The sequence below is a fragment of the Rhea americana genome, unplaced genomic scaffold (genome assembly GCF_003343005.1).
Source record: "Rhea americana isolate MKP2758 unplaced genomic scaffold, rheAme1 scaffold_60, whole genome shotgun sequence".
In the NCBI taxonomy this organism is placed as follows: Eukaryota; Metazoa; Chordata; class Aves; order Rheiformes; family Rheidae; genus Rhea; species Rhea americana.
The window spans coordinates 4,587,153-4,598,530 of NW_028186757.1; positions in this window are offsets into that span (position 1 = coordinate 4,587,153).

Sequence of the window (11,378 nt, forward strand, 5' to 3'; positions counted from 1 at the left end):
ATATGAGAGGTGTGGAGACATCCAGCAAAACTAGTATCTCTTTCAAATAGATAGAAAATTCTTCTTTACAGAGCAGATGTTGGACTTCTGAAACTGCTTCCAGGAGATACTGTGGAAGCTGATATGATCAGGAGATTCAAGGGGATTAGGCAAATTCAAGGACAGCAAGGTTATGTATGGACCTTATAAGGGCTAGGCAGGCTTGGACCCTCTAACGTTCCTAGTGCAAGAATTCTGGATGCTGGGCTATATTCTGAGTAGAAGGACCACAGACACTGCCCCAGGCTCGTGGGCTTTATTTAAATAACATCTCACATTGTCACAGTCTAAGACATAATACTGGACTAGTGGCCCACTGGTGTGACCCAGAGAGGAATTGCTTATATTCTTAAATTTGAAGGCTATTCAACTAGAGAAGAAGTTGCAGTCTTGTAAGCTATTCTTACCTTATTTATAGAATATGAGAAACTACCCTTATTTCCAAGGATAGAGATGCTTGGGTGTTGTGAGTCTGCTTTGACTTCATCCTGACTTGAAAGAAAACAGAAAGAAAACCTTCTAATATGTCGTGTATACAGTTCAGCAAGTCTAATCACGATTTTCAAAACAATTCAATTAATTTTGTTCTTCTGAAAGAGATAAAATGCACAAAAAATGTAGAAATATTTTCCCCCAAAGTGATGTGTTGTTTTACCTATATTTGGTACTAGGTAAACCAATGCCATTATTTAACCAAATCAGATCTTGAAATGGGTGGCTGACTTTCTCTAAAAAATTGGTTCAGTTCCAGTAGTTACTTCCTTTTTATCCTTCTGTAGCATATGTACTTCTTATTTAATTGTATTAAATTGTAATTGTAAATGGTTTCAGCRTTCACATTTTTTTAAAAAACTAACGTTAATTTAACAAACGTTATCTGTACTTCCCTGGAAAAGCTGGCATGGCATTCCACGGAGGTCTGTTAAGCAGCACAAGCACGCCTTATCAGAGGTATTCTTCAGCTAGCTATGTGAAACACTTTGAGAGTTGGATGGAATTTATTAACTGTTAAAGAAAATAGCACCAGTGTGAAAGTCAGCCTTATGAAGTGTGAGAACTATGTCTGACATAYGGTAAAAGCTGGCAGTTGAGAAAGCTGCTCTGGTTTGGGAGTCCTAAAACAACAGCAGTCATACGTCTTAATTTCCAATATACATGTATATATGACATACTTAAGACAGGGTCTTTTCTGGCCTCCTATTTTTTTCCGGCCTCAGCTCTTCTGAAAAAGAAATAATCAAAAATTAAAATGAGGACTGACTGAAGTACATTCTTAAGGAAGCTGTGGCATAGTTGCAGTAAACATGAGGAATTGGTGATATCCAAACACYATGGTAAAAGCATCATGCAGAAGGAAGACAAAAGGATTTCTCCTTTCAAATATGACAAGGTTGTTTTTTAAAAATTTCACTGTGGGAGGAAAGCACATTCGAGGCATTTTGTCTTGCTCAAGCCCACCTGGCTGCAACAGAACCCTCCCAGTACTCCCATTCACTCCTTCTGCTACTTCTCTTCTTGACCCCATGGACAATTCTGCCATAATAGCTGTCACTGGCCTATAACTCATGTTATTACTGAACTTGGTAATTTCTCTAACTTTTTATATCCACAATACTCCTTAATCTTACAGATTCTTTCCATGTAATTTAAGTTTGGGTTTAATCTTTCCAGAGGCTTAACCTTTCTGCCCTCAGGAATTGAGATGCTTATATGAAAAGCCCCAGCATTACACCTGCAGCTTTTACTTTGCTCCTGATTCATGCAGGCTGAAAGCCTTTCTTTACTGATAAAGCTGATAAATACCCATTTGTGGTTTTTCTCTGTGATCTCAGAGGATGTGAAGCATTGATGGCAATGACCTTCCTCCTTTTGAAGTCTGAATGTAAGATCTTTTCCTGCCGGACCTTTTTCTTCTGTGTGATATTCTTGTTATAACCTGCTATCCAGAATTGCAGTTGCAGCTTGGATACACAAATACATGACGAGAATCTCCTAATTTATTGAGTTTGTATCATTAAGTCAGAGCTGTGTTTCAGAGAGGAGGGAACAGGTGGGAGGTGGATTGTGATGAGAAATCCCAGAGCAGGTGCTTTGTAATTGGGGTATTGTTTCTGTCCAGCTGCAGGCAGGAGTCACTGCGTTTGGGCTCTCAGCTGATTCAGCTGATTAGACCCCATTGGGTTGCATTTGCTGCTAGAAATAGTGAAAATATCACCAAAACTTCTAGTTGCTCTTGAATGCTTACTTGGCTGTATCAGCATTGACTAAACCAATAAAGCAATTCATGCGACAGAAGTGTTGATGTATTCTGAGAGCCACAAAGGGTCAAAGAACAAAGGAGATTAAATCCCCATTAAAATCACAAATTTCCACTTCATTTTGCTTTGTGTGTTCATATGCCTAAACTTGAACTTGAAATGCTAGTCTGCAAGTAGCTATAATGTGCAAATACAGCTTTTGTTAACTTATTAGTGTTTGTGTTCTGAAGCAAAAGATCCAAAAGGCAAAGAACAACAGATTAAAGCTTAAGCAATATCAACACCATACTGGGAAAGAATTCTTAACCTCTATCACAGTCTTATCTGAGTGATAATCTGCCTGGCAGTGGAGAGCTGACACATATTTTTTGTTACAGTGTTGCCTTAGTGCTAAGATTTCTTTGATTTTCTGCTGTCAGCTTTACCACCCAGTGGAGATATCCTTGAGCTTTCACAATTGCTGCCTTTCCTGCTAAGAAAACAGAACTTATATCTGTTTCAATACTTCTTGGCACCTTGCCTCCCATATATTTTGGGGTCAAATTTTCAGTCTATTTGCTTTCCCTGATTTTTAGTAGAGTTAATAGTGTAATTAACAAAGAAAAATGAATATTTTTTTTCCCTTTCAAGGAGAAGTCCTGCCTAAATCTATATAAACCATCCTTGTGAGTAGAGACTGACTTCTAATCATCAGAGAAAAGCATACTTCTTCAGTGTAGATCTGAAAGTGTGACCTGATATTTATTCAGTTTTGCAAATACAACTTGTGGAGCTCAATTCTGTGGCCATTCTTTTCAGAAGGATTGGATGAATTTTTAAGAAAACCAACAGAATTTCCTTGAAAAAAATATTATAACCTAGCACCCTCCCTGCCACTGTATGGTGACGAAAGCTTGGAAAAGTCATGCACTTTGGATGACTTTTGCTAGGGGACTCAGATACAGGGAGGCCACACTTTCTCACATAACTRGTCCTAATTTCCTTTCCCCTATGCTCCATCCCTGGGGGTCACTCTAATATCCTCGCAATGAAGTTATGTTTGGCAAGTCCTGGAGCCACAACATCATTACGTTGCAGCACAGTTTATGGGCCTATCCTGCTAGATTTTGTCCCACGTTTGCATATATATCAAGTCAATAACAAAATCTCTATTGGCATTAATAGGGACCAAGGTTGTACTCTGTGAGGTACAGATCTGAACCTCCAGTTGCAGGGAAAATTTTGCCTTTAAGTACTGTATTCCCAAGCTTTGTTCCCAATTGTTCTGCTGGCATGGAGATATCACCAAGATTCATTCAATCATTCTGGACTGAAATGAAGCATGTATTATGCTACATTGAAACTTTCCAGTGGAGAAAAATCTCAAGTGAAACTGCTGTAAACCTAATCTTTGGTCTACATATTCAGGTGTGGTTCAATTCCAGTAGAGCTGAGTACATGTTTTTCTTAGAGATGATGAACCAGAACTTCATTCTGCATTTCAGTGATATGCTTTGATCTTCAAAGTTTGCCAGTGAATGTTAATTTTCTGAGTTCCAGTTGGAATGGTTTCAACAGAAGTAATTCAGAAATACCCATTTCCAAAAGCTAAGCACCCACAACTGCAAAGGTTTCTTCTCCTGGAGATGYGGGAGACCTAGGTTCAAACACTATTTAACTGAAGAGGATTTCAGTCCAGGTGCTTTCCAGCCCAGCGGTATGCTCTAACCATTAGGAATATTTGTCAAAAGACCAATTTGGCTAGGTTCACAGTTGGAAATTCCCAATGGAAACAGGTGATTTCCTGCAGTCTGCATGTAGAGATCCAGCTTTCATCATTTCCTTCTGGCTAAGTTAGGAGTTTGCCCAGCTAGCGTGTTTGTGCTATACGTTGTGGCACATCTCTCACGTCATGAATCACGGGGGAAGAAAGGGCTAGCAATATAGTTTGGAGAGAGGATAGCTAACGGAAGATTAGGTAATGTGAGGCTGCGCTGAGGTTCTCTCTCGGCTTATCCAGCTCCTTGCTAAATACTAACAATGTATAAATAGTACACCCCTGGGCATGATTTCACTAAAAATGGAAACTTTGATTCTTCTGCCCTAGTTCTGTGTGTGTTCCTAGTAGGGCTCTAATTCTCATTTATTCTAGTGGTTTTTTAATAGTGAATTCTATACAGTAACTTTATCATAAGGCTCTTCAGCATGTTTAATGATCCCCAAATATATTCTACACTTGCTAAAATAAGTAATAACTTTTAAGAAGCACGGCAGATGGCAGTGAATTGCTATATCGAGCATGATGTGACCCGTCTTTCAGTTAATTCTAGATACAAAATCTAGCCCTCAGAGACATTCTGTGTCTGCTCCCCGAGGGTCTCGCAGGAGCACAAATAAATGAACACACTATACTCTTACCTACAAATGAAGTTTTCTGCCAGTGGTTCATGTTACATTAATAATATTTTCTATTTAATAAGCAATCCAAGAGTTATTCCACACATTCTGCAAATACAATTCAGAGTTGTTTTTCATTCAAACTGTTTCACAACATCCAGTGTAGAAAGGYGCAGTGGATTAGAAATTGCTAATATCATTCATGAGAAAGAACATTAGTGCTTTCTGGCAAGTGATTCACCTCTGAATTAATAAAAATATGTAATAACATGACTTTTTGTCTGAGGAAAGCTCTCTAGTCTTTCAGATTTCATAATTAGTTCAAAATGTTGCTGAACTGTACATGCTGCACGTTACAAAATGCTGCAGATTTGAGGTGCAAAGATGGATCTAGTATAGCAGAATATTTATGTAAGAAAGGCATGATCCTAAAATCATTCCAATGGAGAATATTATATTTCTAGGTAAAACAAGATGTCTGAATTCTTTGGATGTTGTCATTTTATCTAAAAATTTATTATCTGTTCTTCATTTAAAATTTGATAGAATCCTCTCTGGAAATCTCATGGCAACACTCCCAGTGCATATGGTAACTGTGTCCTCATGCGTATAGTAGTGACACCTGCTTACCTGAAAACCAGGATAAGCTATGCTTCCCAGCATGGTATATTAGATCTCTGATTTCCAAGCTCTCACGGTTAGATACTTATTAATTCCCAAACAAACTACTATAACATCATACTGTTCTACAGACACATTGTTACTCAGTTAAACTAGAATTAATAAAATATTTGCTCCAAGTAGGCAATCAAAGCAAAAAACAGAAAAGCAAAAAAATCGAAGTTAAAAAAAAGCAAAAAGTGAAAAAAGATTTAAAATAATGCAGCAAACCAAGTCTAAACATAATTATAATAAATATGAATGAACAAAACATCTAGAAATGATGCTGGGAGGCAGTTAAGTTCTCTGCAGTTTAGTTTGGTCACAATATGCAGATGTTGAGCAGCTTTTCACATTTAACTTTTTTTCGAACAGAGCAGTCAAAATGGATTTGAAAGGTGGCATCTTCCTCTTTGCTACAAAATTGACACACACAGTGTATGTGTGAGCATCACAGTGAACCTTGAGTGCAGAACTTCTTTTATTCATAAAATGTGAGTTGTTTCTGCGTAGCAAAAGTAAGCATTGACCCTGATGCTGCCTCTCATAAAACCATTTTCTGGGCTTATTCCATACAGTGTGCTTTGTTCCTGTTTTACTGAAAATGTAGTCTTAGATATGACATCAAATAACCTGAGTTAGAAAATAACATAATCAGAAGGTCATGTCCTTAAAATGTGCATTAGTAACCTTACCATTTTAGGTTTATTTTATTAGAAGTAGGCCATACTGAAACTGCTGGATTCCCATTTTACTTCTAACTTCATGAGGGTAAGTTTTTTAACTCTCAATTAGAAAACTTCGAACAAGCCTAACATTACCGTTGCCAAGTATTTCCTGAAATTTTGTGTTGAACCGTGAATGACAGCTGAGTTCAGTTAGGACCTGATATCAGCTTTGAAAGCCAATGAACTGAGTGGTGACAATAGGCTAGTTGATAACAATAGACTTCAAATCAGCTTTAAAACAACCATCAAAGGATGTGCAGAGATACCTGCAATTCCTGAAGCTACAATACATTCAGACAGCTTTATATATTTTTTAAAAAAATGGGAGGATTTCAATTCATTCTCTGAGATGYGAGGCAGTTCCTAATCTTCAGCAAAGAACATTGATCTTAGTTAGGCCATTGCAATTCTGAGCCAAATTCTGGACCTGGTGATACTTGCCAGCTCATTGCCTGTGGTGAGGGGTTGGACTGCAAAACGAAGCCTCAAAAGGATCAGAAATGTTGTAAATGAAGCCCTGTATGCTACCGTTGGCTCTTGTTAACATAAATTTCCCTTTCATCTCCTACTTTTTTGGGGTTCCAACTACTGTATCTCTGTGGGCAGCTGCTTTCTTCTAGTGATTTTTTCTTTGTAGCTCTCTGATGGTGGACAAATGCATATTTCCAGAGTTAGCAGTATCAACGTTTGGGCCCCAGATCAGAGCTGTACATATTTTGTCCATCAGATGGTTWCTCTACAGCTACAAAAAAGTATCTCTTAAATCAGTCTGTTTCCTGAGGCTCTGCCATAGTTTAGGGCTTCAAATGCATGAAATTTCTCACACATTCAAAACATTTCACTACATAAAAGAACATCTACGAAATTCAGTGGATGGAAAAAAACAGAACACTCTAAAAGTCACCCTTAATCAGACTACTTATCTGAATTTTGGAAACATTCCCTAGCTTCAAGCTTTCCCATACTGGGGAACACTCGAATTAGGATTTAGGTTAGACGTAGAGTTTATCTGAGTTCCAGCTCCAGCTTTCACTCAATTATCRTTCCACTGCATTTTCTTTCTGCTCCAAAGTGGGATACTAGTAGTTAAAAAAAAAAGCACATTCACACAAAATCTTGGCAGAAATGCCTGATTATATTGTGAGATTGTGGGGAAGGGCGTTCAGCTCAGGCTCTCTTCTGCTTCAGGCGCCCTGCATGTCTATATGCAAATAGCCAAGGCACAGACTTGTATATGTAGTTATTTGTCTATGTCTAATTCTTATGAATATCTTTTGGACAGTAATACTTTTACTGAATTTTCTAGATAAAASTATACTTTTCTAAGTATATAGAAAATTGGTAAATTGTGATTCTTGCCTGCTGTACTGATCTGTGATAAGAATAACTACACTAAAAATTGTAGTAGAGGACTGATGTAGTTATGATTGTTGTCTGAAAAACCTGAATATTTTTTCCAAGTATGTCAAATCATTTCGTAAAAGCATCTTTCTGTAAATTGCTTTGCTCAAAAATCAAGACACAGTATGATAAAGGGAGTCTTACATAGATACGTGGACTTCTTCCTGCGCTGTGATAGATTGTTTCCTTGGCCACTTCTTCTTAAGTCCTTAATCCTGATTTGATCATGTATTCAGCAAATACAGGGACAGCTGATGAGGGTTTGAAACACATATACTTTTGAAGATAGAATTAGTGACGTCTTTAGAAATGAAACATTTGATAGACATACTTTAAAACCAGCTGCTCGGGAGGGATGAAATCCGAACTAAAGTGATAATTTGAAGATAAATTTGAAAAATATTAATAAAAAGGACAAATAGATAACTATACTAAGTAACATTGTTTTGATTTTGGGGGGATCTTCTTTGATATATTTCAGCCCCACAGACATTGCTATTTGAGCTTCCTAGGCCGGCTTTATAAGCACTTTCAAGCTTGCCTCAGTGAAAACAAAAACCAAGATAAAAGTATTAATTGAAAATTAAATAAATCCTTAATGTCTTTTGACTATTTAACATAGGAGGATTGTTTTTAAAAATAAACTTTGGTGTAAAATGAGTTCTTAATACAGAATGAGGACCTGTGTTTAGGGCACAGGGCAGCCTAGCGTTCTGCCATTGGCGAAAGCAACGTGATGATACTGCAAACCTAGCCGTGCATGGCAAAAAACTATATGAATTGTTCCTTTTAGAAGTTCTTCTGCATGAAACTGGACAATATTATGAAATCATATGTCCGTTTGGAGTACTACTCTGCAACTGTTGCAAATACAAAGCTTCAAGTATATTTCCAAGGAATCAGGATGGGTGATAGCCACACAAGAAAGGTAAGTAACAGAGCAAATTTGAGGCATGTTGGTTCCGTTGCTTTCCCTTTTCACTTTTCAATTAACTTCTCCTGATGAACTTTGAGTACTTAAATTGATTAGGTTTTTTAAAAAAATGAACTTCATTGTGTTTCCTCCAGATCAGGTCAGGGAAAGCTCAGTTGATGAACTTTCATTTTCAGGACAACAGAGGCAATTTTCTGTGGACAGGGACAAAACTTCACTAGAATCTATTACAGAAAAAAGGCTGCTTTGTGCAAGCCCAGCTGCTTGGAGCTGTGCCAGCACATATCCTATAGGAATGAATCTTTTTTTTGTCTAAATTACCGTAAGACACAATTTTCCATTTCTGAGGCTTGCTTAGTACACAAGGCTGTCTTAATGGAGCATGGCGAGTCAAGTCAGCAACTGGAAAATGAATCCCATAAAGCATCTCCTTGAAAACTCTCACTCACTTTGGAAGAATTAATTAGCAAAGTTTCTCCTAAGTCTCTTGCTCTTCTGGAAAGTGGAGGAGACACTGAATGCAAGACTGTAACTGTGCTCAACAATTTCGTGTAAATAAAGGAGACAACATAGCAGGGCAGTGAGTGCTCTATTATGTGGCAAACAATGCCATAGACAAAAGCTTCACACAGATGGATGTTCACGCAGGCTCTGTAGCCATCCAGACACACAGGAGTTTGTCAGGAAAAATAATTGTCCTTATCAGGATGACGATGATGTATGGGATTGTGTTTACTTAGTCTGGGTTACTTATTATTGAGTTAGCTCAAAAACGGAACCATGCAGAAAAGATAAAACAAAGGGTAAGATTAAGAGTATCTCAGCGCAACTCAGCTGAATTTGTAGYTTTGAAGGGCAGGTTCTCAATACCAGCCACAGACAAAGAATAGCTTTGCTAAGAATGAGAAAATCWATGACGAGGAATGCTGGAAAATTCGACCGTCCCATTGTTTGTCAGGGGCAGCGGGAGCTCACTACTSCCCAAGGGAAGTCAAGCCAGAAACTGAGGACAGTAGCTAAGGTGCTAAGGGTGCCTCCAGGACAAAGGTGCAGCCCTACCACTCCCTAGTCAGGTCGACAGAGCAAGACAAGGTTAGGTGCACAGACCCTCAGACAAGTCCCTGTAGCTATAAGAACGGTCAAGATCAGGCACAGCATATATACAATATAGCATATATACAATACAGCTCAGGCAAGATCAAATTTTCTCCAGTGGAAGATTGTTTAGAGAGCAGGGAAATCTGTGAGTTTCTGCTGGGTGATRGCAGTGAAATGGAGGGACACTGGAGGTCATGGTAGGGGAGAGTAGGGGCGGCTCAAGGGTGCATGCATCGAGTAAGCGGGGGCTGCAGCAGCTAGTGTTTGGGAGTCGAGGTTGCCTATGGGCTTGGAGGTGCAAGACGAGAGAATTTAGGAGCTGCATTTCCTCTTCTAGCCTTTTGGTTAAGCCTTATTGTCTCAATATTCTTTTCGTCTCCAGATGTTCTGTATAAAACATGTTTTCTCCCAAGTCCCTGCACTGGAGGGCTTGGCCGTGGGACTGAAATCAAAGCCAGGTACAGAYAGAAAAATACTGGAAACAGCTGTAATCAAAAGGCTTCTAAGGTGAAGACATGCTGTTGCTATGGAAGGATCTTCAGTCACAACAGTGAGTAAATAGTAATGAGCATAACAGTTTAGATGCACTTGGTGTCTGAAGGAAAATGGTTTTATAGCCACTGGACTCCAACAGCAGGTTGAGGGCAACCATAATATCTGCATAACATAACTCCTAATAGAGACAGGTCATCCTCGATTAGAAGTTTACACCAAATATGTATGCATTTCTTTCTCTTCTATGTTCTTCAAAAATATATAAATGTAAAACTTTTTAAATTTAACATGCCACTTTTCACACCAAGATAGTATCTTTCTGGGAAAAATTCAAGATAAACTATACAAAAGAATCTGAAAATTCACCATTGTGTCAAACAGTTCCTCTCTGTTTGCAATTTTTAAGCAACTGGCTTGAAGCACGAAGCCTCCAATTTGTTTTGACTGGCTTCTATCCGATACCATCTCATGGATTTCCTGCCAGCAGCTGAAATTCAATGGAGATTTTTATCTTTTTCCTCAAATCCTCCCAGACAGCTCCTCTGCCATTGTGGAGAACATCAACAGCCTGTTCGTCACTCAGGCCGGCAACTTCACTTTCCCACTCAGTTTTGCTGTTCCTTGCAGCATCTTTAGGACGCAGCCTTGTCTCCTCCACCCGCAGCTGGTGGTTTTGTGCAGATTCTCACATCATGTCTCAACTCCCAGAGCACCCTTTTCCCCGGGGCAGGCTTGCTACTTGCAATCCTGCCCCCTGTGCAGCCCTGCAGCATACTGCCGGCAAAAACTGCGACCAGAGCAGCTTTCTTTTTGGATCTTACTGCTAGCCTTCGGTTCCCTGACACATCACATACAGACATCGTCTCCCCTTTCAAGCCCTTTTATGGCACATTTCTGTGACATGTTCCATCACGCGTTGCGCGGTGCCAAAATCAACAGACTCTGGCTGGCGCGTGGTACCAGGCTCCATTGCCCTGTGAGAAATGGTGTCAGCGTTCAGGTCGCTAGCATTTTTTGCTATTGTTTTCACTGAAGTGTTGCCTRTTACACAGGTCAATAAACAGCCCTAATTTTGAACTGTGCAACAAYGAAAAATATATTTGACACTCAGCAGGATGTACCGAATTAACAAGTTCAGTAAGAAAGGCTTTGACTAGCAGATTCAATGCTCTGCGGGTATGAAGGAGTTGCACTTCCAGTGGGTAAAACTGCACAGTGTAAAATAAAATGACYGTGCTATTTTTGCTGTTAACTTAGAAATGCTTCTCCAGTGCTAGTGGGAAAGAAAGTTAACCTTTTTGGTAATTTCTTTAGTATGACCACGCAGTTAGGCAGGAGAGTACAACTGCCAATTTGTGCTTTGTTTTTTAACTCACACGGGACAAATGC